Source organism: Neomonachus schauinslandi, chromosome 10, assembly GCF_002201575.2.
Source record: "Neomonachus schauinslandi chromosome 10, ASM220157v2, whole genome shotgun sequence".
In the NCBI taxonomy this organism is placed as follows: Eukaryota; Metazoa; Chordata; class Mammalia; order Carnivora; family Phocidae; genus Neomonachus; species Neomonachus schauinslandi.
Window position 1 is genome coordinate 98,734,143 of NC_058412.1, and position 23,804 is coordinate 98,757,946.

At 36.9% G+C, this 23,804-nt stretch overlaps 1 protein-coding gene across 1 annotated transcript in view; it reads right to left on the minus strand.

Moving 5' to 3' along the window:
- Positions 1-23,804, minus strand: part of MACROD2 (mono-ADP ribosylhydrolase 2) — a 2,055,604-nt gene that overhangs the window by 1,724,970 nt on the left and 306,830 nt on the right. The window lies entirely within an intron of this gene.

Consider the following 23,804-nt stretch of genomic DNA (forward strand, 5'->3'; position numbering starts at 1 on the left):
TATTGCTGAATAAAACAAGAAAAAAGTACAAAATAATCGTGCTTGCTTTTTCGGGATTATGTTACTATCACTAAAGTAGCAAATTGCCCCGCACATTATTCCTAAGCACCCCCATGTATTTTTCTAGGCATAAAAATAAATGTTGGCTACAAATAAAAAAAATAGCAATATCTTGAGCTTGTGTATCATTTTACTTTAAAGAGTTCAGTGTTTCATGCACAAACTAATTTCCTAGCAGTCTTTTAGAATACTCTTAATTTTGCTTATTCAAGCCAAAGATGGAAAACTTCAGAAGTGGTGCTGTGATCTTTCTGTCTTTTTTACACTGCTGCCATTGTCCTGACTGATACTTTCTAGGGTGGTCTTTGACAAACTAATATTTTTTAAAATAGCTTTTTTGGTAGTGTGAGTTGGCATTAGAGTATTTGGAATCTCAGATCTATCACTTACTAGGTATGTACTTAAAAATAAACCACTTTCTCTTCAGCTTAGTTTCCTTATCTATAAAATGGGAGCGATTAGTTCAGCCCACCTCACAGGGTTGTGGTAAGGATGAAAGGGGATGATATGCACAGACACTGAACAATATTCAACTAAACAGAAGTTACTACTATTACGGTCAAGAAAAGTTTGCCATGTGTTTCCAGAGGTTTGCCATATAGTTCTGCTTCTACTGGTCTACTAACAAATATCTCCAGCTGCGCATGAAACCTCATTCATTATTCATTTGCCATCTTCATATGTTTCCCAGTACCTTCTCTTTTGACTTCCTGTTATGAAGAATACTGTTTTCTAGCTAACTTAGCAAAGACTAGTGTGATTAACATTAAATATTGGGAACATTTTGTGAAGGAAGTTTGACTTTTGCTGGCAGAAGTCAGGGAAAGGGCTGGATAGTTCCATAAAATCCCTATAAACCTGTGTGTTTATAAAAATCCAAAAGCCAAGAGATTATATTGACTTCTTTTCCAGTTAGTACATCTTTCATGAGCACAGAAAATTTTACGTATGTTCTAATACATGCATTTTAATTATTTTACCTGGGACAAATCAGAAATGGGTTTTATATCAGCATATAGAGACAGCACTGACAGGGTAAAAGTTTATTATTTCCCTAGGCCTGCTATGAAATCCAAATGTATATCCTTTCAATAAAATAACAAAATACAAATATCTACCATAAGGGGCACTAAATTAATTATAAAATACATCTGCATGTATCCCAAACTAAATGGTTATAATTTTTACTGATCAAGTACTAACAGAGAAAATTATAGGACAAAGAAAAATCCTATCCTGAATATACAACTTGTAGATTTAACAAGAATGCAATTTGGGAAGCTACCAAAAAAAAAATTTTTTTTTTGAGGGACAAATCGTTCCCTTGCTGAATGTTTGACAAAAATCAAAAATTGTTTTTGGATGCAGCTTCTTGTAACTGCATCAAATCACTGCACTTAGGTTCTCATTCCCTATTAAAAACAATACTGTGCTCCATCTTTCAGCAAGGCCAACTTATTAAAAGTATTCCCCTATGCCAAAAGAACTAGTAAAAAAAACAAAAACAAAAACCTCTGCCTTACTAACTACAGTTTCTGAGTGAAGCACATTTTATAGCTACATGGCAACATGACAGTTTTCCTGAGGAATCCAAAGAGACCCACATGCTTTAAAGCACCTGAAGTGTGGGTGTTAAAGGAACTAATCCACCACTGAATTTACTTTAATATTAACTCATCTGTGGCTGAAAACAGTAGTGGCATTTAAAATTCCAATTCCTCTCTCCTACTTAGCATGATTAGCAAATCTTAATTTAGCATAGTCTTGGAATTAAAACTATTGTTATTTTATGCTTTGGGACTTTTGGTTAAATTAGCAAAAAATAACTCATGCTTATCAATCACTTTCTTAAGAACTTCAAAGTTCTCTACATAGAATCTCAACAGTGATTGACCTATACAGAATGGCTTCTACATTATAAATAGCAGAAGCACTGGCTTCAGGAAGTGTGCTGTCTATAGGATGTAAGGCATAAACATAGAATCTAATGAAAGTTTGCTACAACTGTGGTATAGAAGAAATAACTATATCTATTTAGATGGATCAAAGAAGATCTCATGAAGGAGGTAAAATGAGGGCCAGGTAGTAAAGGATAAGAAAATATTTAAAAAGAAAACTAGATACTGGCCATGGAGAAAAAAGGAGAACAAAGTCATGGAGATAGGAAAACAGGGGCAACGTTTCTCAATGCTGGCTTTGGTCACAATCGCTTGGGGAGGCTTTTATAAAGATAACCAGGCCTTAATACAGACCTACTAAATTTAAATCTCCCAGATTAAAGTTAGATATTTAAATTTTTCTTTAATTCCAAAGGTTATTCTGTGGCAAATGGGGACACCTGATTTTGGAGATATCTGGGGAAAGGCCACCAGGCCTGATGAAATACAGGGTCCATAAAGGAGGTAAGGCTGGAAAAGCTCTTTTATGGCAGGCTATGTAGTGTGTTGAATTCCCAGGTGAGAAGTCTGGATGATACACTTTGGTGACAGTTTCTGAGCAGGTGTATAAATAATTGGTATACTTTAGGGACATCTTGTAGAAATAAGGAATATTGAATGAAGGATGAATGAGGAGAAACTGAGAGCAAGAAGATAAGTTTGAAGGACATGCAATACTGCAGGCAAGAGAAAACAAGGGCCTAAACAGTGAATGGGGTTTTAAAAAAAATGTAATTCAAAGATACACAAAAGGTAGAATTCCTAGGAACTGGGAACTGAGCAAAGAATAAGCATTGAAGGTAATGATTTTTAGCCCAGGTAAGCAGAATGCTGGTGAGACATTTAATGATGAAAAATACTAGAAAACAAATCTCAGAGTATTTTGTACATATTAGGTTTGAACAGGTGACCTATGCGTGGTACAGATTTACAATGGCTATTTACTGTGCCTTCTTTAACCTTCCAAGTGACCCAGTTTGGATCCAGTTTAGATGATAAACTATAATTGTCTTAGGTTTTAAAATACTTGTATGTTATTCCTCTGGAAATGTCTATTGGGAAGTGGGAAATGAGGGTCTGGGGAGAGATCCTCAGTGAATTATTATTATTATAGCTGAGAGGGTGGAAGACAGCAGCAACAGAAGTGAGCAGAGGGAGGGAAAAGAGATGAGCCACAGGAACTCCCATGTTTTGTGAGGACAGAAGAGGGAGAGAAGCAAAAAAACAAAAAAAAAACAGAAAACAACAAAAAAGGGAAGGCACAAAGGAGGAAAATCATCATGAGAAGAAAATTATAAAGTCAAGGAAGTACAAATATTTTAAAAAGGAGGATGTCAAAACGTAGTCTGGAATGTAGATTTGGAAGAGGACACTGTTTAAAATGGAAAAGGAGGGGACTGCTGGGGATTCTAAAGCAGTGTCAACAGAGAGGTAAGAGCCTCTAGGATGTTGACAGGATAGTAAGAGATAAAGAAAACAGACATAAGGACTAAGACTACTCTTTAAGAAGTTTGGAGGGTGGAGGGATCAAGATAGATAAGAAGGAAGTGAGTACCAGGAGGAATACTGACTGACCTCAGAAATAAGATGGGGTATAGAGATAGGAACCTACAATGAGGACAGGGAGCACATTCAATAGGAGAAAACGGAGATGCAGGAGAGGTATGGTCCAAGTCTTGGCTGTGAGTCTAAGAGGACTGAAGTAAAGATGTGACTGAGAAGCTGCAGTTTTGGAAGAGTCACCAGCAAGGAGTACAAAGTCACCCAGGGAGATGGAAAGGGTTGGTGTGAGGGTAAGGTTTATAAGACAGGTCCTAAGGAAGATGGGGAAACATCCCAGAGATGAAGAGGAGGGAGACAATGATGGGATCAGGTGACATAAATACAAAACAAGGACTTCAAAAGAAAGGTTTTTGAATAATGGTGACAGAAACATAGGAAGTGATCTTTCAGGGACAGAGAAAAAATTTTTGAAACTCCCTTCCTACATTCCACACCCCTCCTACCAAAGTTTCATCAAGTAGTGACAGTAAGAGATGGAACAGGTGACCAGAAGGTGTCATCCTCAGGAAACAGATGTCAATTAGTTCAAGGTCATAGGAAGAATGCTAAGAAAAATGTCAGTTACATGGGAAGTTAGAATCCAAAAAGTAAATGACCACAATGGGCCCAGCCAGGGGAAGCAGTTAGAAAATAGGCCTGAAAGCAGTTCAAACTTCCAGATGGAAAGACACACAAAACAGAAAAATAGAGCAGAGGAGGCTCTATTTTTCTAAAATCCTAAAATAGAACTTAGGATTCCAATAGATGATCACAGTTAAAAGGACGTTGGCCATGAGAGATTGGTGGAGACTCCTGTTCTAAATAGTATGGACATTTCGAACTGATGAAAGACAAAGAACTAGAATAACCAAATTAACCTTGCTCTATTCTTTGAACTCAAAACGGAATAAAATCTCACTTTATCTCAAAATATACACTGAAGAAGTATTTCCTAGTTTTATCAATCTTTCCCACAAGTATCATAGGATCCCAGGCGAACAGGTAAGCAAAGCACATTATGGACCCCTCCCACTTCCTATCCCCTATCTCATTTTTATATTATTTGGGTAAAATGAGATTAGAAATGAACTTTAGGGCTGACTTGAAAGTTGGCTTTTTGTTTGTTTGTTTTTTTCCCTTTTTGCGAGGCTTCAAAAGGAAGCATGCAGCCACAGGGGTGTGGAAGTTGGGGATAATGGGATTTTACAGACTGATTGTGTGCACACATAAAAGCAGTGGTGCTTTTTCAAGGCCAGCTGGCTGGGGCAGGGCGGGGGCAGGGGGTAGTCTAGGAAATTACTACCCAAAGTAATTACCCTTCTGAATATACATCACAGCTCTGATAATTGTGACATTACAAAGCTGAGGCTAGTTCATATCACTATTCCATTAGAAAGCATGGAATCACTGCTGGAATTCCACATTTTAAATTTCCTAGATATGAAGACCAATGTTAATAAAAGGGGGGGGGGAAATGAAGACTAAGTAAAACAAAAATCTAACAAAATTATCTTATAAAATATGTTCTATAAACATTAGCAATGTCTTACCCATACCGTGGGCTTAATGACTGTCTGCTGATCTGGGGCCACTGCAGACCCTCCCCTTGGTTGAGGACTCTGTCAAGCACAGGGCTAAGTATTTATATATATTTAATCTCATTTAATTCACACAGTAACTTTACAGAGAAGAATTACTATCTGCATTTCTCAGATGAGTAAATTAAGGCTTTGAAAGGTCATGGAGATATTTTATTCATTCAACATTAACTATGATTTACTGAGTACCCATTCAATAACTGTGCTTGGGGCTGGGTATACAGCACTGAACCAAAAAGATACCGAGACTATGGTTGGAGACGTAGGGACTCAGATACTAACCAAAAACCAAATGAATATAAAGTGAAAAGTTGTGACAGGTGCCTCAGAAGAGAAAAACATGATGCTACAAATGAGCAAAACAGGAGACCCTATTTAGACTGGGTGGTAAAGAAAAGCCTAAGACCTTGGGGATAAAGTGTAAGCTACGCGAAAAATAAGGTAAAGAGCGCCCTGAGCACAGAAGAGGGGATGTGTTCAAGTCTCGAGTAGGTAATCATCTTAGTGAGTTTAAGGATTGAAAAAATGTCAGGGGGCTCAAGCTCAGGCAGCAAGACAGAAGTGAGTTCAGAGAAGCAGTCCCATATCAGAACATGCAGGGTCTTGCAGGCCAAAGCCAAGATAAGGAGTCTGGACTTCATTTTAGTGAAAGAGAAAGCCATTGGAGGGTTTTTAACAGGTGGGAGCAGGGGAGAAGGAGGAGGAGAAAGATGTGTGTGGATTATACTATCAAATTTCAATTGCAATAAGGTCACTAGCCATTATATAGAGAATGAGTAATATGGAAAAGATGCCAAATGTATTTTGGAACTGTAATGGAATCCTTCTTAGATTTATATAGTTAGCTAGTGGAACAAGGATTCTGTCTGATCCTGAAGCATGAGCTCTTAACCATTCTCTTTAAATAGTGAGCAGAAACATTCCTTAATAACTAAAAAAAAAAAAAAAAAAAAAAAGGACTTGGTCCAAAAAAACTATTTCCTTTTACTGAGATAACAACTAGAAAACATTTTTAAGATTAAATCTCAAAACATTTTAATGGGGCAAATGTGAATTTCCCCCCCCAAGGCTTATAGACCTCTGCCCCATAATGCTAAATGATAACTTCTGGAGGTCAGTAGTTAATAGCTGTAAGCAACCCTGAGAATAGCACTTGTCTTTCCTGCAGCTTTCAATAAACTTAAACTCATAGTTGGCAGATACATCTTAATGTTTGGGTTCACTACAACACCTCCTAATGATCCCTTTATGTCTTCTAAGAGCCAGAATGGAAGTGCCAGATCACCTGTTTGCCAGGCTTGGTGATGAATTTGAGAAACACAACCCATGAGTACTGCTGATTAGCCTACAATGGTAAAGAAATGCCAAGATTATTTGATGGTTTTCAATAATTATTTGTTTTAAAATAATCTTTGAATTATTAGAATTCAGCATATACTGTTAAGTATACAGACAAGGTATTAGAGATCTACATTTAATTCCATGTTCATAGAATCTTAGAGCTAGCTAGATGAGATTTCATGAACTTTGGTGATATGTACTAACAAATTTTAAAATTAATCCCTTCATTGTTTTAAAACAATACTAATTCAAAAACAAAAGTTTGTAGTTGAACTATAACTGGTTTACAGTTTTTAAAAAGTCCATAATGGAAAAACATGTAGCTACTCGGTGAGTCACAATATGCTTCTAACTACTGTATTATATACATGACTCACAGCATTCACTGTCTGAGAGTTAAATATTCCCTTTATTGTTACTATTATCTTCTAATATGCTAAATATTTTTACTTATGTATTATTATCCCTATCCCCCATTAAAATGTAAACCCCATGAAGGCAAGGAACTTTTTTCTCCTGCTGTTTCACCTAAATCCCTCCAACCTGTAGAACAATTCTTGGCACCTAGCAGACACTCAAAAAAAAAAAAAAAATTGTTAAATGAACGAAAAAAAGATGAATGAGCTTCAAAGGGTTGTATCACTTTGTGAAAGCTCTTCATAAACTGTAAACCATTCTATGAATGTGGAGTATTATCACCATCTTCATGATAACTCATGTAGAGCATTTACTAAGTACTCTACACCTTTTACCCCCCAGTTCACAAAAGACACTGAGGTTCAAACAGATTAAGCAATTCACCCAATAACCAATATAAATGGTAAAATTAAGACTATGAAAAAACAACTCGAATCCAAAGGCAAGGATCTTAATAACCCCAGATCTTTTTTATGTTGCTCTCTTCCTTGTGACATGCTGACTCACTCCAAGTATGTAAAAACAAAATATACTAGAACACTCTATTAATTGATACTTGAGATGATGATTAAGAGCACTGTCTTTGAATCACACAGATCTGGGTTTGCATCCAGTTTCTGCCACTTACTTGGGGTATGGCCTTCGGCGATTTAGCCAATCTTGCTAAGCCTCAGTTTCACCTTCTGTGAAATAGGATAATAATAGTGCCTCTCTAATTGTAAGGAATAAATTACATATTTCAAATGCAGCACTTAACTCATGCCTGACTCTTAGCAAATACCCACTAAATTTTCTTTTCACCTTTGATGATGAAAAAATATTTGCCCAGTATCTGATATTAGAACTATCATTTGAACACAGGGTGACAAAAAAAAAAAAAAGGAAAGTGGGGAAGATCAACAGACTTTCTCTGCATTTCTATTTTCCTCTGAACCCTGCACTGATTTTACAGAAGCAAATACTAACAAAGGCACACCTTTCTTGCTCTCCCCAACACAGAACTAGGCTCATTATATTACCCTGCTACCCTGTGGTAAAAGAACAAGTAGGAATGTCAACTGCTAAAAGTGGAAGGAGTAAAAATTTTTTTTTAAAGATTTGTTATTTATTTATTTATTTATTTATTTATTTTTAAGATTTTATTTATTTATTTGACAGAGAAAGACACAGCGAGAGAGGGAACACAAGCAGGGGGAGTGGGAGAGGGAGAAGCAGACTCCCCGCCAAGCAGGGAACCCGATGCGGGACTCGATCCAGGGACTCCAGGATCATGACCTGAGCCGAAGGCAGTCGCTTAACCAACTGAGCCACCCAGGTGCCCAAGATTTGTTATTTTAAAGCTTCTTTATATTTTCCGGAATCTCAATAAAAATTTGTGTTGCATAAGAACAAATATCTAGATGGCTACTTGTTAAATGAAGTTACAGAGTTACTAAAGTGTATCAGTGTACGAGCACCAGGGACAATGTTTCAGATGAATTAGCCCGGGCTGGTGGGAATCATTTTTATTGGGAAAGAGAGTGATAGCAGCCAGATACATGTCTCTGGCGACTACAGTCTTCTGTTTAAGTGTGACAGTAAATTGCATAATCCAGGCTAGTCCCTTCTAGTTGTGAATCCAAATTAGCATGGCCTTGCTCTTAATTTAAGGGAGAAGGAGAGAGAGGTTTTTTCTTTGGTTTTATAAACACGTTTAAACAAGAGATTCTTATTTCCTGGTTTATCAGGTGTTGATCTTTTCTAGGTACAGGCATTTAGTTAACATATTTCTTCAGAAAATTCCTCTTTGAATGTTAACTAATATATTTAAAGGGTTAGGTCTAAGAGTGAAAATTAAATTTCAATATTTGTTACATACAATAGTATTACCTAGAAGAAGTGTGCTGATTCACAAGCACATTAAACTTTCTCACCTCCCCAGACAAATTTCACAAGTTCTATTCCAATTCTTCACCTTTCCTTAGAAATCCCAGACAGAGGTAGCAGTAGGAGCCATTAAAACCAATTAACACTTCATTTTCATTTGGGGACAAATAAGAGGGAAAAAGAGAAGAGGTTCAAGCTAACTCTTCAATGAATGCATAAATTTATAAGTCATTTCTAAAGGAAAACATTTACTTGTGACAAAACCACATGTGTGAAATAGTTAATGCTCAAATGAAGGAAATTAAGTGTAACTTTTTTCCAAATGTGCACAAAATACCTAAGTATCCACCAACTATAATATCTTTAAATATTAAGAAATACACAGTTAAGAATCTCTTAAAAGTACCTTAATCCCGTGCTCTACTTTCAGCCACTCTGTAGCAGATTACAGAGTAATCAACTTCTTCTTTAAAAATCTTTCTGGGACAAGAAATTCTATAATATATTTCAGAATTTTTTCTAAAATTTAATGCTGACACTTAAGTGTTTTAATGTGGATGTTAAATGTAGACATTATTTAATATAGACATTAAAGTGTTATATAATTACCTTCTAGAAACCCCCCAGTAACTACTATTTTTTGTGCAAAATGCTGAAGAGATGACAAGATATCAGCATATTCAAACATGTCATTCTTGCATATAGGGTAATGGTTAAGAGTGCAGAATTCTGGAGTTGTGCCAACCCTGGTTCAAACCACACTGGTTCTACCACTTACTAGCAGGGTAACTCTGGGCAAATTACTTAATCTCTAAACTCGCCTTTTTTAACCCTACTTTACGGAAGTGGTAAATGATTTTAAAGTATATGTGCTTATACTTTAAAGTGCTTAGTACAGTAGTGCCTGATACATTAGTTAAGTACACAGCATTTAGAGTCTATAGGCCATAGGGTTAATTGTATAAATTCTGAAATTCAACTTCTTAGGTTCAAAGCCAAGCTTTCTCACTTGTCACTTGTTTGGTACTGGATTATTTACTTGTTTGGTACCTAAGTTATTTCACCTCCCTCTATTAGGATTAGTAAATATATGAAAAAAGATTAGAAGAGGGCTTTGAACATGGTAAGCACCCAATAAATAATTTCAAAAATTACTTCAACAAAGTTTCATAGAAGCTGAAATATAAAGAGCATATCAGAGCAATTTTCTCTCCTGGTATTTGGTAGACCAGCATTAGAAATGAACACTATTAATTCACATCAGGGAATCCTTCCTATATACCAATATGTGATTATACATTAATCAAGCTCGTAGTACGGACTCCCTAGTTTCAGGTTTCCCAGACTTGTCTGATGATACAAATCACCCACAGATTGTGACTGAGCAGGTCTGGGGTGTGGCCTTGGAATCTGTATCTACAATCAGCTTCCCAGGTATAGGTTACTTTGGCAGGCTCAAAAACCCTGCCTTAGTTGAAGCTGCATCTAACCGCCGAACCTAAGAATATTAAGCAGTCACACCCACTGAACAGAATTATTGTTTTACAAGTACTATGTAAAGGAAATGGGAATGTTAAAAAGATTTTTTTATTCAACAAATATTTTGTTGAGTATTTATTAATACAAAATATTCATGGAGCATATATTACAGTACAATTCACAAAACGGTATATGAAAAGTAATTGAAAAACAGACAACTTCTTAAAAATTAACATCATTTGGGACATGAGAGTGGCAAACAGAAAGAAAGGAAATATACTTGGCAAAGATACACATAATTATATGATACCATTTGTCCTGAGGAGTTCAAAAAGTACTGGGGCAACGGTCCTATTGGTCAAGAAGTCTGGTTCTTCAAGAAGTCTGTTATAGTTATTTATGACACTGCTGCCATTGCTAATGAGCTTAAAATGCTAATGACTGAAAAACATTCAAATAACAAATTCACAGCAAAAATAATTTAAAGGGTATAACCATTTTTTCCTTGACCCTTCTGAACATTAGTCTTTAGAAACAAAGTAGTTTATCTCTTATTAGTAGAATTAGCACAAACTTGGATCTGCATTTTTTTTCAAGAAAATGATAAAAGGAAATGAGTTTCCATTTTCCAAAGCCTCCACACCCACCCCAAACATACACCATGTACATGCTCAAACTATGAGCAACTTTTACAATTGAAAGATCTGGAATCTACCTCCTAGTAGAAACACAAGTATAAATAGTTTTGTACATCTTATTTGTACAAATAGGCACACATATTTGTATAAATAGCCATGTACATCTTGTGGTCAAGAATTATTACTGTTTGAGATCCAACGTAGTAAGTGGAGATGTAAAACAGTGAAATCATTATGTAGTTCTCTAAAATCTCCTCATTATGGAATTGCTAACTACATGCATGAATTTGGAATAAAATAAACCTACATGTAGTCATTATAGCTATTCAAATATTACTGATCCATAGGAGCATGAGCTAAAGTAAAGCATCTATTGGTATTACTTAAAATATGACCCAAGGAAGCAGGCACAATACTTCAGGTTTTTCAGTTATCTACTGCCCCAAGACTTAGGAAAATAAAAGGCCACTTAGGACTCCTAACTACTCCTGAGTGATCATTGCTGAGTGGTGAGATGATAGGTGGATTTTTTTTTCTTTTTACTTTTCTGACTTCTCAAAGTTCCTAATTTAAAAAAAAAAAAAAAAAGGACTGTATTCTTTTTATTACTAGGGAAGGTAATTCCTTTACTTAAGGATATTATCTGAGGGATCAAATTTATTAGTAAGGCCATTTAAAAACTTTGAAGAGGCTGTATCATGTTCTCCCTCAAAGAAAATCTGTCATAGGTCTTCCTCATAATAACAAATAATACAAGAAGAAATAATAATACAAGGGCTGAAATTCCATGTGCTACTTCCAAATGTAGGCCTTCGAAAAGATGGTTCATCGTAGCTAGCAATGCTAAGTGATGTAACAGTTTCACTGATAGTGATAAAAGAACTCCTATTCATCTGGTGTTTGATCCAAAAACACACTGGAAACCTAGTGAAGGCTGGCAAATAAAAAATGCTGATCCTCTCTGAGGAAAAGGAGAGCCAACTTTTCCACGGGATTGTTGTTACAAGTATAGGACCTAACCCCTGACAAGGCTTTCATTACTCATCCCTTACCCTTTCTATCCCAAATTTCCCACTCCTTCCATCTGTATTCTTTCCTATTCTCTCTTTAGTTTTGGCCTATCTCCACAACCAGTTCCTTTAGGAAGCATTGGAAGGCACTGTTATTACAAATTTAAAAAGGGACAATTGTAGACAGACCTTGGAATCTGTGCAGGAGATCTGTGCAGCCTCCCATGCAGACAAACATGAGGACTTCCTACAGCTAATCTACAATGGATTTCTTAAGGGATACTGCATTTATAAAATGGGTCTAGTCATTTTCCCTTGAGCCTTTTTCAAATTTTCTTGGGCACCATGCTGATAAGGTTAAGTCTAAGTTCTCTGACTTAATGCTATTGTAGAAGGCAATAAGGATCCATAAGGCAAGGAGTTCACTATGAGTGGTTTAAAAATAGTTACACCCTCAGAGAAAGGCATCTATCAAAGTGAGTTCCATACAATGATGTGGACTAAGTCAAAAGATACAAGCCATTTTAATCCAGCGCCTTCAGCTGCTTAAGATCCAGATTCCACTGTTCACTGCAAGACTTCAGCTAACATATTCTTCAATGATTCAACACAAGAGAACTCAGCAGTGCATAGTGACAGAGCGCTCTAAGGTTCTCAAACTGAGAGCTGTTTACACTGGGTTTATATAGTGCAGAAACAACTTAGGAGGCAAATAACATAAATGCCATCACCATGTTCCAGTCCAGAAGTTTTTATTATAGCAAGTTTAGCTCTGGGCAAGCTGCCCCAATCAGCACATTGTGATGGCAAATACACGGACGGTATTTTCTTCCTAAGCAGTATATAACACTCGGGCTGTTCCTGAGAAGGATTCATGAAACAGCTCTAATCAACACATTATAGTTGGAAGAGCTAGATGTAACATTCACAGCTTGTAAGACTTAATTGTCAAAATTGCTTGCTTTCCAGATGAACATAGATGACTTTAACTTTCAGTAAAATCAACCAAAATAGTTCATCAACTGTCATGACAAATAATCCCTACCCTTCCACCACCTATGACATTCTCTGAGCTATAACTCAATTGTTAGAAAAAATTAGAAATGGATACTAGTGACAAAATAATTTACCAAAATGTATCAGCAGAAGCAGTTAAATAAGAAAATTTGTCCAAGAAATTTCAAAGAGCATTGGTAATGCTTAAAGTTCTTGCTGAGTTCATGGCAATATAAGGCTTAATAAACAGGGTGTCTTCTGAAAGCTGGAAAATCTTCATTCTCTTCCTAGCTAATTGTTTTGTGATCTTCTAACATATTAACTTACTAAAGTCAAATTTCACAGCTCTAAAAAGAAAACTTGACAACTATCCTAGACTATGTCCAAACAACAGTTTCTCAAATCAATTAAAATAACTGAATAATTACTAAAATTTTATTTAAAGAAAAAGTGAATAGATGAAGCCCATATCATCCTCGTTTATTTTTAAAAATAAAATAGGGCGCCTGGGTGGCTCAGTCGTTAAGTGTCTGCCTTCAGCTCAGGTCATGATCTCAGGGTCCTGGGATCAAGCCCCTCAAGGGGCTCCCTGCTCAGCGGAGAGCCTGCTTCTCCCTCTCCTACCCCCTCTGCTTGTGTTCCCTCTCTCGCTGTGTTTCTGTCAAATAAATAAATAAAATCTTTTTAAATAAATTAATTAATTAAATAAAAATAAAATAAAAAAGAAAGTTAAAAAAAAAAAAAGCCAAATTTCTTGATCAAAGCTATAGTGAAGAAAACCTAAAAGGTAAACTGCCTGTCTTTCATCGACCCATGTTATCAGTTTAGGACAAGATTCAACTGTCTTTCACATTCCTCAACCAAAATTCAGGACCATACAACCAGAGGTCTCTTTGGCTCTTGAATCAATATTAAGACTTCAAATTTAAAAAAAAAAAAAAAAAGACTTCAAATTTTAGGTCAACTTTATTACATCAATAAGGAGGACATCTCATTTTCAAATTATGCTAAAATTTTCAAATTCATGATAAGCAACTATCAATGTCTTCCCTAACTTGTATATTGTGGTTTATTTCCCTCTCTGATTATAAAAATCCCCTTCCTTTCCTGTCAAGGGTCAGTATCATGTGTACGTGTGTGAGATCCATGGACCACACTTTGAGTAGGACAGAATACTTAGGTTCCAGCTACAGCAATCAATATCTGATTTGCGTTCAGGTATGGTTTGGTATACCAGTTAGTGGCCTTTGCCCCTCTAGCTCAAATATCCAAGGGGTAGTGGAACTTGGGCTAACTGGCACTTCTGGGGGAGCAGCAACGATTCAAGGGCCTCCTATTTAATTGAACTTCATTTTGTTAACCCAATCTGAGGAGATTGGGAGGAGAGAATATTAGGGACATGTTCACTCTCGGCTTCTCTGCTCTTTAAGACCTAGATGCCTGCTATTTTGCTCTCCCCTATAACTTTTCCTCTCCCCTAGAAAATAAGAGTTTTAGTTTATCCCTGCTTGATAATGAGGTGCTGGCTTCAAGACCACTTCAGACACTTCAAATATCAACTGTCAATTGCCTTATGTCAAAATTTGTGTTATTTTGGGCGCCTGGGTGGCTCAGTTGGTTAAGCGACTGCCTTCGGCTCAGGTCATGATCTTGGAGTCCCGGGATCGAGTCCCGCATCGGGCTCCCTGCTCGGCAGGGAGCCTGCTTCTCCCTCTGGCCCTCCCCCCTCTCATGTGCTCTCTGTGTCTCTCATTCTCTCTGTCTCAAATAAATAAATAAAATCTTTAAAAAAAAAAATTTGTGTTATTTTGAGGTGCACTCCTATGTAATGTATATTTGATCATGATTTCAGAAAGCATCTAACAATTTTTAATTATATCCTCCAGAACCAGAACAGAGAATCACAGGCTGCACAGTAATGTTATTAGTGGACTGAATAACAAAGCCCAAAAATTGATCACCAACGTCTGGAGAGAGGTCTCTAACAGCACATCACAGGACTCTGTCCTCAAACTGAAATTTTTCATACTTTTCATCAATAACTTCAATAATGACATAAAACCTCCCAAGAATTGTATATTAGAGGTAGAAATAAGATGTTTAATGACAGAAGTAGATTTTAAATTCATACATTCATATGCAAAGTTATTACTATGTGCTAGATTGCAAATCTTCGGCAATATACAAATAAAGAAACAGTGTTTCCTCAAGAAATTTATGACCTAGTAAAGGAGATAGGGGAATAAATAATTATGCTGCAATGTGAAAAGTGCCACAATAGGGAAATGAATACATGACAAAGAAAAACAGAAGTATTACCTGACTCCCACTGGGAGAGTCCAAGAAAATTTGGGATTGAAGGTGAAGATATCCCATGATCCACTGTACACATAGAGTCTGACATTTGGGACAGGTATATGCCCTGAGATAAAGATTTAGGAGAATCTATCATAGGTTCTCATTGAAGCCAGGGGTACAAATGAGATGGGTCTAGAAGATTATATGGGAAAAAATAGTTAAAAGCCATGAATTGAATCTTGGACAACAGCAACCACTTAAACCTTAGCAGAGAGAGAGAGAGGCCCAAGGAGACAGAAATGGGGTGACTCCACCAATTCCCTGAATGTTGTAGTTCCTTGGGATTCTGTTCTAGGCCCTATTTTCTTTCTTTTTTTTTTTAAAGATTTTATTTATTTATTTGACAGAGAGAGATAGTGAGAGCAGGAACACAAGCAGGGGGAGTGGGAGAGGGAGAAGCAGGCTTCCCGCCAAGCAGGGAGCCTGATGTGGGACTCGATCCCAGGACCCTGGGATCATGACCTGAGCTGAAGGCAGATGCGGGACTCGATCCCGGGACCCTGGGATCATGACCTGAGCCGAAGGCAGACGCTTAATGACTGAGCCACCCAGGCGCCCTAGGCCCTATTTTCTACATACACACTCTCCTAGGGTTTGATCCATTTTTCTGGTTCCAATCATTGATAATATGTAATTGTTGCCTGCTATTTGAGAAGCAAAGTCATGTTGTAAGAGTGAAAAAGCATGGTTAGAAAGGAGTTAGAGAAAAAATGGTAGAATTTGGGGTTAGCCACACTGGGGAATTCCATTCAACAACTCTTTGATAAATAGTATGAGAGGTCCTAACATGGATGGAATGCAGCAATGGAAAAACAACAACAACAACAACAACAACTAAGAGAAGTAATCCTGTTGATTCCATAAATGTTGTAGTTTCTTGGTGTTCTGTTCTATTTCCTCTTCTCTCTATATATGTACCTTTTCAAAGCAGTCTCATCCATTCCTCTGGTTCCAATTACCATTAATAGTATGTTATGTAATATGTGCATGATAATGTGTATATGAAGCCCCCATAAAGCTTACAATCCAGTGAGGAAAGTGCAGACAATGATAAAATTGGCTACAACAACTGACCTGGTAAATGATACATGTGGTATAGAAAAATAAGGTAGGGAAAGGAAATAGAGGGTGAAAGAGGCCTATATTTTAGATAGAATGGACAGGAAAAATCCTCATTAAGGAGGTGATAATTTGAGCATAAAACAAATTAAACTGAGAAAGCAAAGCATGCATCTATAGATGGCAGTAGCTTTAAACCTCACTGTACACTTGCATCACTTAGGAATCTTTTAAAACAAAAGTAATTCCTAGGTCCTACCCCGTGGTTTTTCTGAATTGGTTTAGGGTATGGCCTGGGCAAAATAATTTTTTGAAACTCCCCATTGATTCTAATGTGTAGTCAAGAATAAAAATTACTGATGCAGTGGAAGAGCATTAGAGGTCATCACAAGTTCAAAGACCCAGAGGGAGGAGCATGCTTGGAGTCTAAGAGAAAAATATGGGCAGCTAATAAGGTCTAAATAAATAATGGTGCTGAAAACTAGCAAAGATACTAGATCATATTTACAAAGAAGAACCACCACCACCAACCCACACAGCTGTGTGATTTTCAGCAGCACTGCTCAGCAGCCTGGGGTAGTTGTGGAAGAGATCTAGGCCTACCTCATTTTATTGCTCTTTGCTTTATTGCACTTCATAGATTTGTGGTTTTCATAAATTGAAGGTTTATGGCAAGCCTGCCTTGAACAAGGCTATCAGAGCCATTTTTCCAACAGCATTTGCTCACTTCACGTTTCTCTGTCACATTTTGATAATTCTTATAATATTTTAAAATTTTCATTACTATATTTTTATGGTGATCTGTGATAGTGATCTCTGATGTTACTTTTATAATTATTCAGGGGTTTCATGAACCGTACCAATATAAGATGGCAAACTTAATCACAAACGTGTGTTCTGACTGCTCCACCGACCAGCCTATCCCTTCTCTCTCTCCCTCTCCCCTCAGGCCTCCCTATTCCCTGAGACACAATATTGAAGTTAGACCAATTAATAACCCTACAATGGCCTCTGAGTGTTCAAGTGAGGGAACAGTCACATATGTCTCATCTTAAATCAAAAGCTAAAAATGATTAAACATAGGAAGGAAGGCATGCCAAAAGCCAAGACAGACCACAAGCTTGGCCTCATGTGTCAGCCAAGCTGTGAATACAAAAGAAAAGTTCTTGTAGGAAAGTAAAAGTGCTACCCCAGTGAACACACAAATTAAAAGGTGAAACAGCTTTACTTATGACATGAAGAAAGTTTTAGTGGTCTGGATAAAAGATCAAACTAGACACAACATCCCCTTAAGCCAAAGCCTAATCCAGCAAAGCCCTATCTCTCTTTAATTCTATGAAGGCTAAAAGAGGTGAAGAAGCTGCAGAAGAAAAGTTTGAAGCTCACAAAGGCTGGTGCATGAAATTTAAGGAAAGAAGCCGTCTCCATAACATAAAAGTGCAAGGAGAAGCAGCAAGTAATGAGGTTGAAGATGCAGTAAGTTATCCAGAAGATCTAGTTAAAATAATTAATGAAGGTGGCTACACTAACCATTGAAAATCTTGAAGAAACAGCTTTCTACTGGAAGAAGATGCCAGGACTTTCATAGCTACAGAGGAGAAGTCAATGCCTAGCTTCAAAGTTTCAAAGGACAGGCTAACATGCTGTTAGGGGATAATGTAGCTGGTAACTTTAAGTTGAAGCCAGTGCTCATTTACCATTCTGAAAACCCTAGGACCCTTAAGAATGATGCTAAGTCTACTCTGCCTGTGCTCTGTCAATGGAACAACATGTGCTGGATGAAAGTACATCTGTTTACAATTAGGTTTACTGAATATTTTAGACCCACAGTTGAGCTGCTCAGAAAAAGAGTCCTTCCAAAATATTAGTGCTCCTTGACAATTCACCTTGTCACCCAAGAGCTCTAATGGAAATGGACAATGAGATTATTGTTGTTTTGATGCCTGCTAACATAACATCCATTCTGCAGCCCCTGGATCAGGGAGTAATTTTGACTTTCAAGTCTTTTTTTAAATTTTTTAGTATTTTTTACTATAGTATTATTTTTATATATTTTTATTATGTTATGTTAATCACCATACATTACATCATTAGTTTTTGATGTAGTGTTCCATGATTCATTGTTTGCAAATAACACCCAGTGCTCCATGCAGAACGTGCCCTCTTTAATACCCATCACCAGGCTAACCCATCCCCCACCCCCCTCCCCTCTAGAACCCTCAGTTTGTTTCTCAGAGTCCATCGTCTCTCATGGTTTGTCTCCCCCACCGATTTCCCCCCCTTCATTTCTCCCTTCCTACTATCTTTTTTTTTTTTTTTAACATATAATGTATTATTTGTTTCAGAGGTACAGGTCAAGTCTTATTATTTAAAACTACATTTCATAAGGCTATATAGCTGCCACAGATACTAATTCTTTTGATGTATCTGGGCAAAGTAAATTCAAAACCTGCTAGAAAGGATTCACCATTCTAGATGCCATTAAGAATATTTGTAATTCATTGGAAAAGGTCAAAATATCAACATGAACAGGAGTTTGTAAGACGCTGATTCCAAACGATGACATGGCGGGGTTCAGGACTTCAGTGGGGGAATTGTAGATGTAATGGAAATGCCAAAAGAACTGCAGGTGTAGTCTCAGGATGTGACTAAATTGTTGCAATCTCATGAAATACCTTGAATGGATGAGGAATTGCTTCTTATGGATGAGCAAGAAAGTGATTTTGAAATGGAATCTATTCCCAGTAAAAATGCTGTGAAGACTGTTGAAATGACAAGAAAGGATTCAGAATATGAAATAAACTTATTTGACAAAGCAGTGGCATGGTGGAGAGGATGGACTCCAATTTTGAAAAATATTCTCCTATGGGTAAAATGCTATCAAACAGGATCACATGCTACAGAGAAATCATTGTGAAAGGAAGAGTCGAACAATGTGGCAAACTTCCTTGTTGTCATATTTTAAGAAATTGCCATAGCCACCCCAACCCTCAGCAACCACCATCCTGATCAGTCAGCAGCCACCAACATCAAGGAAAGAGCCTCCACCAGCAAAAAGATTATGACTTGCTGAAATCTTGGATGATGGTTAGCATTTTTTGGTAATAAAGTATATTTTAATTAAGGTATATACATTGTTTCTTGACCTAATGCTATTGCACAATAGACTGCAGTATAGTGTAAACATAACTTTTATATGAACTGGGAAACCAAAAAATTTATTTGACTCACTTTATTGCAATATTTGCTTTATTGTGGTAATCTGGAACTGAAGCTGCAGTATCTCCAAGGTATGTCTATAGATAACTGGATTGACCAAGCACTAGGACAGTGATTGTAAAGCAAGGATAATGGAACAGTGGAATATTACACAGCCATCAAAAAAAACAAAATCTTGCCATTTGCAATGATGTGGATGGAACTAGGGGTATTATGTTAAGCAAAATAAGTCAATCAGAGAAAGACAATTATCATATGATCTCACTGATATGTGGAATTTAAGAAACAAGGCAGAGGATCATAGAGGAAGACAGGGAAAAATAAAACAAGGGGAAACCAGAGAGGGAGACAAACCATAAGAGACTCTTAATCTTAGGAAACAATCCGAGGGTTGCTGGAGGGGAGGGCGTTGAGAGGATGGGGTAATTGGGTGATAGACACTGGGGAGGGTATGTGTTGTAATGAGCACTGGGTATTTTATAAGATTGATGAATCACAGACCTGTACCCCTGAAATAAGTAATATTTTGTTAATTAATTGAATTTAAATTTTTTTAAAAAAAGAAAAAGAAAGGATAATGGAGAGTTCTTAACATAATGGACTTTGGGGTATGAACTGAATCAAGGAACTGAAATAAAAAGTTAGCGTGAAATGCGAGGGGATCATGTGGCAGAATGTACAATGATCTGAATAAACAGATAAACCAAACAAGGTGAGGGGGAGGGAGGCTGGTTGACCACAATTTCACTCTGAGCCATAGGCATGCCATGTCTACTAAATATTCTAATACAATATTAGACTTCTTTAAAAAAAGTAGTGGTTGGCCTTCATTAGATAATCACTAACTTCCCTCTGGCTATAGAATGGATATTCACTTGAATTTGGGAAATTATAATCCACACATCAAAAAGGAAGCAACCTAATCTGCTCTGGGCTGGGTAAAACATGTTTGGAATATTATGTTCAGTTCAGATGAACTTTTTAAGAGAGTATCCAAGGATAGGCAGCCACAGTGAAAAATAATCTGGAAGTCATTTCTATTACGAATAATGGTCATTTTTTTTAACCCAAAGGATGATGACATAAAAGTTCACATTCAAAAGTAGTAACAGAATAGGAAAGGTCTCAGGCATAATGAAGGAATTCCCATTTCTTTATCTTAGAAATAAAGTGGTACAGAATAATGAAGAGACTCAAAACATGGTCATTCTGGTAAATGATAAAAGACTGGAGTTATAAAGCTAAAAGGTCACAGTATTTCAAGGGGCATCAGCGTAGATGTTGAATTCATACAAAAGAATCATAGAAGGGACCATGACATAGCTGGCCCCTATCCTTCATTAGAAGAGCCCCAATGCATTTTATGAATAAGCCCCTGTATGACTGTAATGGGAAATTTTGTTTTGCTGAATATGCTGTTAAATACATTGGAAGCTGTGGAATGGAGGGAGTAGGAGGGGTCTCAGGAAGACTTGAATGATTAAAAAAATATCTGGAACTGCACTGAAGTGAAAGTCTATGAACTTTAAAAAGAAATATTTAATGCATAGTAAGTACCAGTTCTATAGGAAACGGGTCAGCTGAAAGGCTCCTCACATGGTAGAATCAGGAAGAGGGAATTTCAGTGATTGGAAAGTACATGGAAGATGTCTATCCTGATCACAATCTGTCTCATCAATGAATGAAAGCCAACTAGAGCCAAGAGGAGTTGAAGTAGCTATGAAGTCTTACACCTTGAAGGTGACTTTTCTCTTCTGAACATTGATCACCATTGTGGCTTTCCAGAGAGGATTTGAGGGGTGAGACTACTGGTGATGTTACCATTCCACCTCAGGAAAGCAAGGTCTCTGGAGTATGGTGGAAGCCTGCAAGATCTCTCTGTAGCCAGATTTAGGCAGAAGAAAGATCCACTGATCCCTTCCGTCCATGCTTGTTTCCTGAGGCCTTGGGCATTTCCAGTGAGAAATGGCTGCTGGGATAGGATTTGAGGTAGTCATGAAAATAGATAGGTTTTATGGTAAAAATGTCCCAGAGCAAAACTATGGTATTCTAAATCAAGAAAATTGAAAAGATAAGCTCTCTGTGAAGTTCAATTCACACTCAGCATGTTCTGTGCCTTTACCATAAATAAAAGACAAGTAAGTGGCTCCAACTCTCCACTGAAAGGGACTTTGGAATCAGAGTTAGGTTACTTACCACCTCCTTTACTGACTGTTTAACATTCTTCCAGTGAACAGAGAAGAAATAAATACTTCTCACCAATTTTAAGACTCTCCAGGTCTGACTTCTAACATACGTATGGGGAATTAAAAAAAAAAAAAAAAAGCATATAACACACACACACACACACACACACACACAATGATCCAAGGGGAAGATAATATAACTTTCCAATTTAAATCTTTGGTAGAATAAAAATATCCCATTTTTAAAAAGAGAAGTAGAAATCAATAGGTACAAAGGTCATTTTTTGAGCAAGGAATGATAAGGGACCAACACAACTGGTCACCATTCATTTCATAATGTTGTTGCTTTAGGGAAATCCAAAAAAGCACTTTTTTGGTACTTGATCTTTACTCAATCAAGGGTTCACATAAATGAAAGGAGTTCACAAAGACTTGGCAGTTCTTATAGGCCTACACTGTGAGGTTTATTGCCTTACAGACTATAAGGCAACCAAACTATAAATGCCTTTCTATCTGCAGATAGTTCATTTTGAAATTAAACAAAAAAATTCAATCTGCCCTGATACTTGATGTTTTCCTTTCATTTTCTTAATAGACAGCATATTCACATCCAAATCTTTATTCAACTTAAGAAGATGCAGCATGATATGTGAGCTCTAAAATTAGACTTCCTGAGTTAAAATTCTAAATCTGCCACCATTTACTAAGTGTGTGATCTTTGGTAGCAGGTTAGGCAACTTCTTTGTGCCTCTAGTTCCCTTTCTATAAATAAGGAGAGTAAGAACACATCTCATAGGATTGTAGTAAAGATTAAATGAGTTAATATGTAAAAAGCCTTTGCAACAGTGCCTGAAATATATTAGGTGGTCAATAAATCTTAGCCATTAAGGAAACTGCCAAAACTTTTCCTTATAATCATCTCATTTTTTTTTAAAGATTTTATTTATTTATTTGAGAGAGAGAGCACATGAGAGGGGGGAGGGTCAGAGGGAGAAGCAGACTCCCTGCCGAGCAGGGAGCCCGATGCGGGACTTGATCCTGGGACTCCAGGATCATGACCTGAGGCGAAGGCAGTCGCTTAACCAACTGAGCCACCCAGGCGCCCCCATCTCATTTTTTTTTTTTTAAGGCAAAATTAGACATCCTAACAATGAATACATTTTTCAAACAAAAGCCTTGTGCAACATGGTGACTCATTACAAACCTTCACTATTTCTTCTGCTTACATAAAAATTCCTATCTGAGGATCAGTTTCTAGGGAACCCAACCTAAGATATATAAGACAATAAGTGAGGAGAAAATAAGTAAAATGATGCTTAGGCAAGCATTAAAAATACATCCCCAAAATTGAGAAATAGTAAATGGTATCTGATTTTTCTGTAGAAACAATGCAGTACTTATTCAGTACTCAAGTGTGGAAACTTGACAGGATATGGATTGGTGTGAAGGTATAGGCAGCAGCTCAGTTATGCTGCTATATTCTGCCCTTCAAGGTTTTCAACAGGTTGATTTTACTTATATGATTCTCAGATTTCCCTTTTTTATGATGAACATATAATACTTATAAATTTGCAAAATCATATGACTCTCATTCACCATGTATCTGGCACTTGACACAAAGCAAACAGCATGCCTTTCTCCATTTGAAAGCCACAACTTTTTGTCAAAATGTATATTTAATGACTATTCCATCAAAATGCATATTTAATGGCTATTCCATCAAAATGAAGCAGAATCACATTTCAAAAGTGTGTATGTGTGTATATATATATATATTAAGGTGCACTTTCAAATTTTATTTGAAAATAAAACCCTAGAAGCTTTTGCTCACACTGTATCTTCTGTCTGAACACCTTTTATCTTATTTCAAAATGCCCACATTTTACCCACATTTTAATTTTAAGATCAAAATGCTCCATAAAAGATTCCCAAATTGCCATGGATAAAGGTAATTGTTCCCTGCTCTGGCACTTTTTCTATGCATTATATTTATTAGTGTTTAATTTCATCTCTACAAAAATTCCTTAGGGCTGGAAGAATGTTCTGCTCTAAATTGTATTATTCCTTGCCTCCAGCCTTATCCAATGTTTGTCAACGA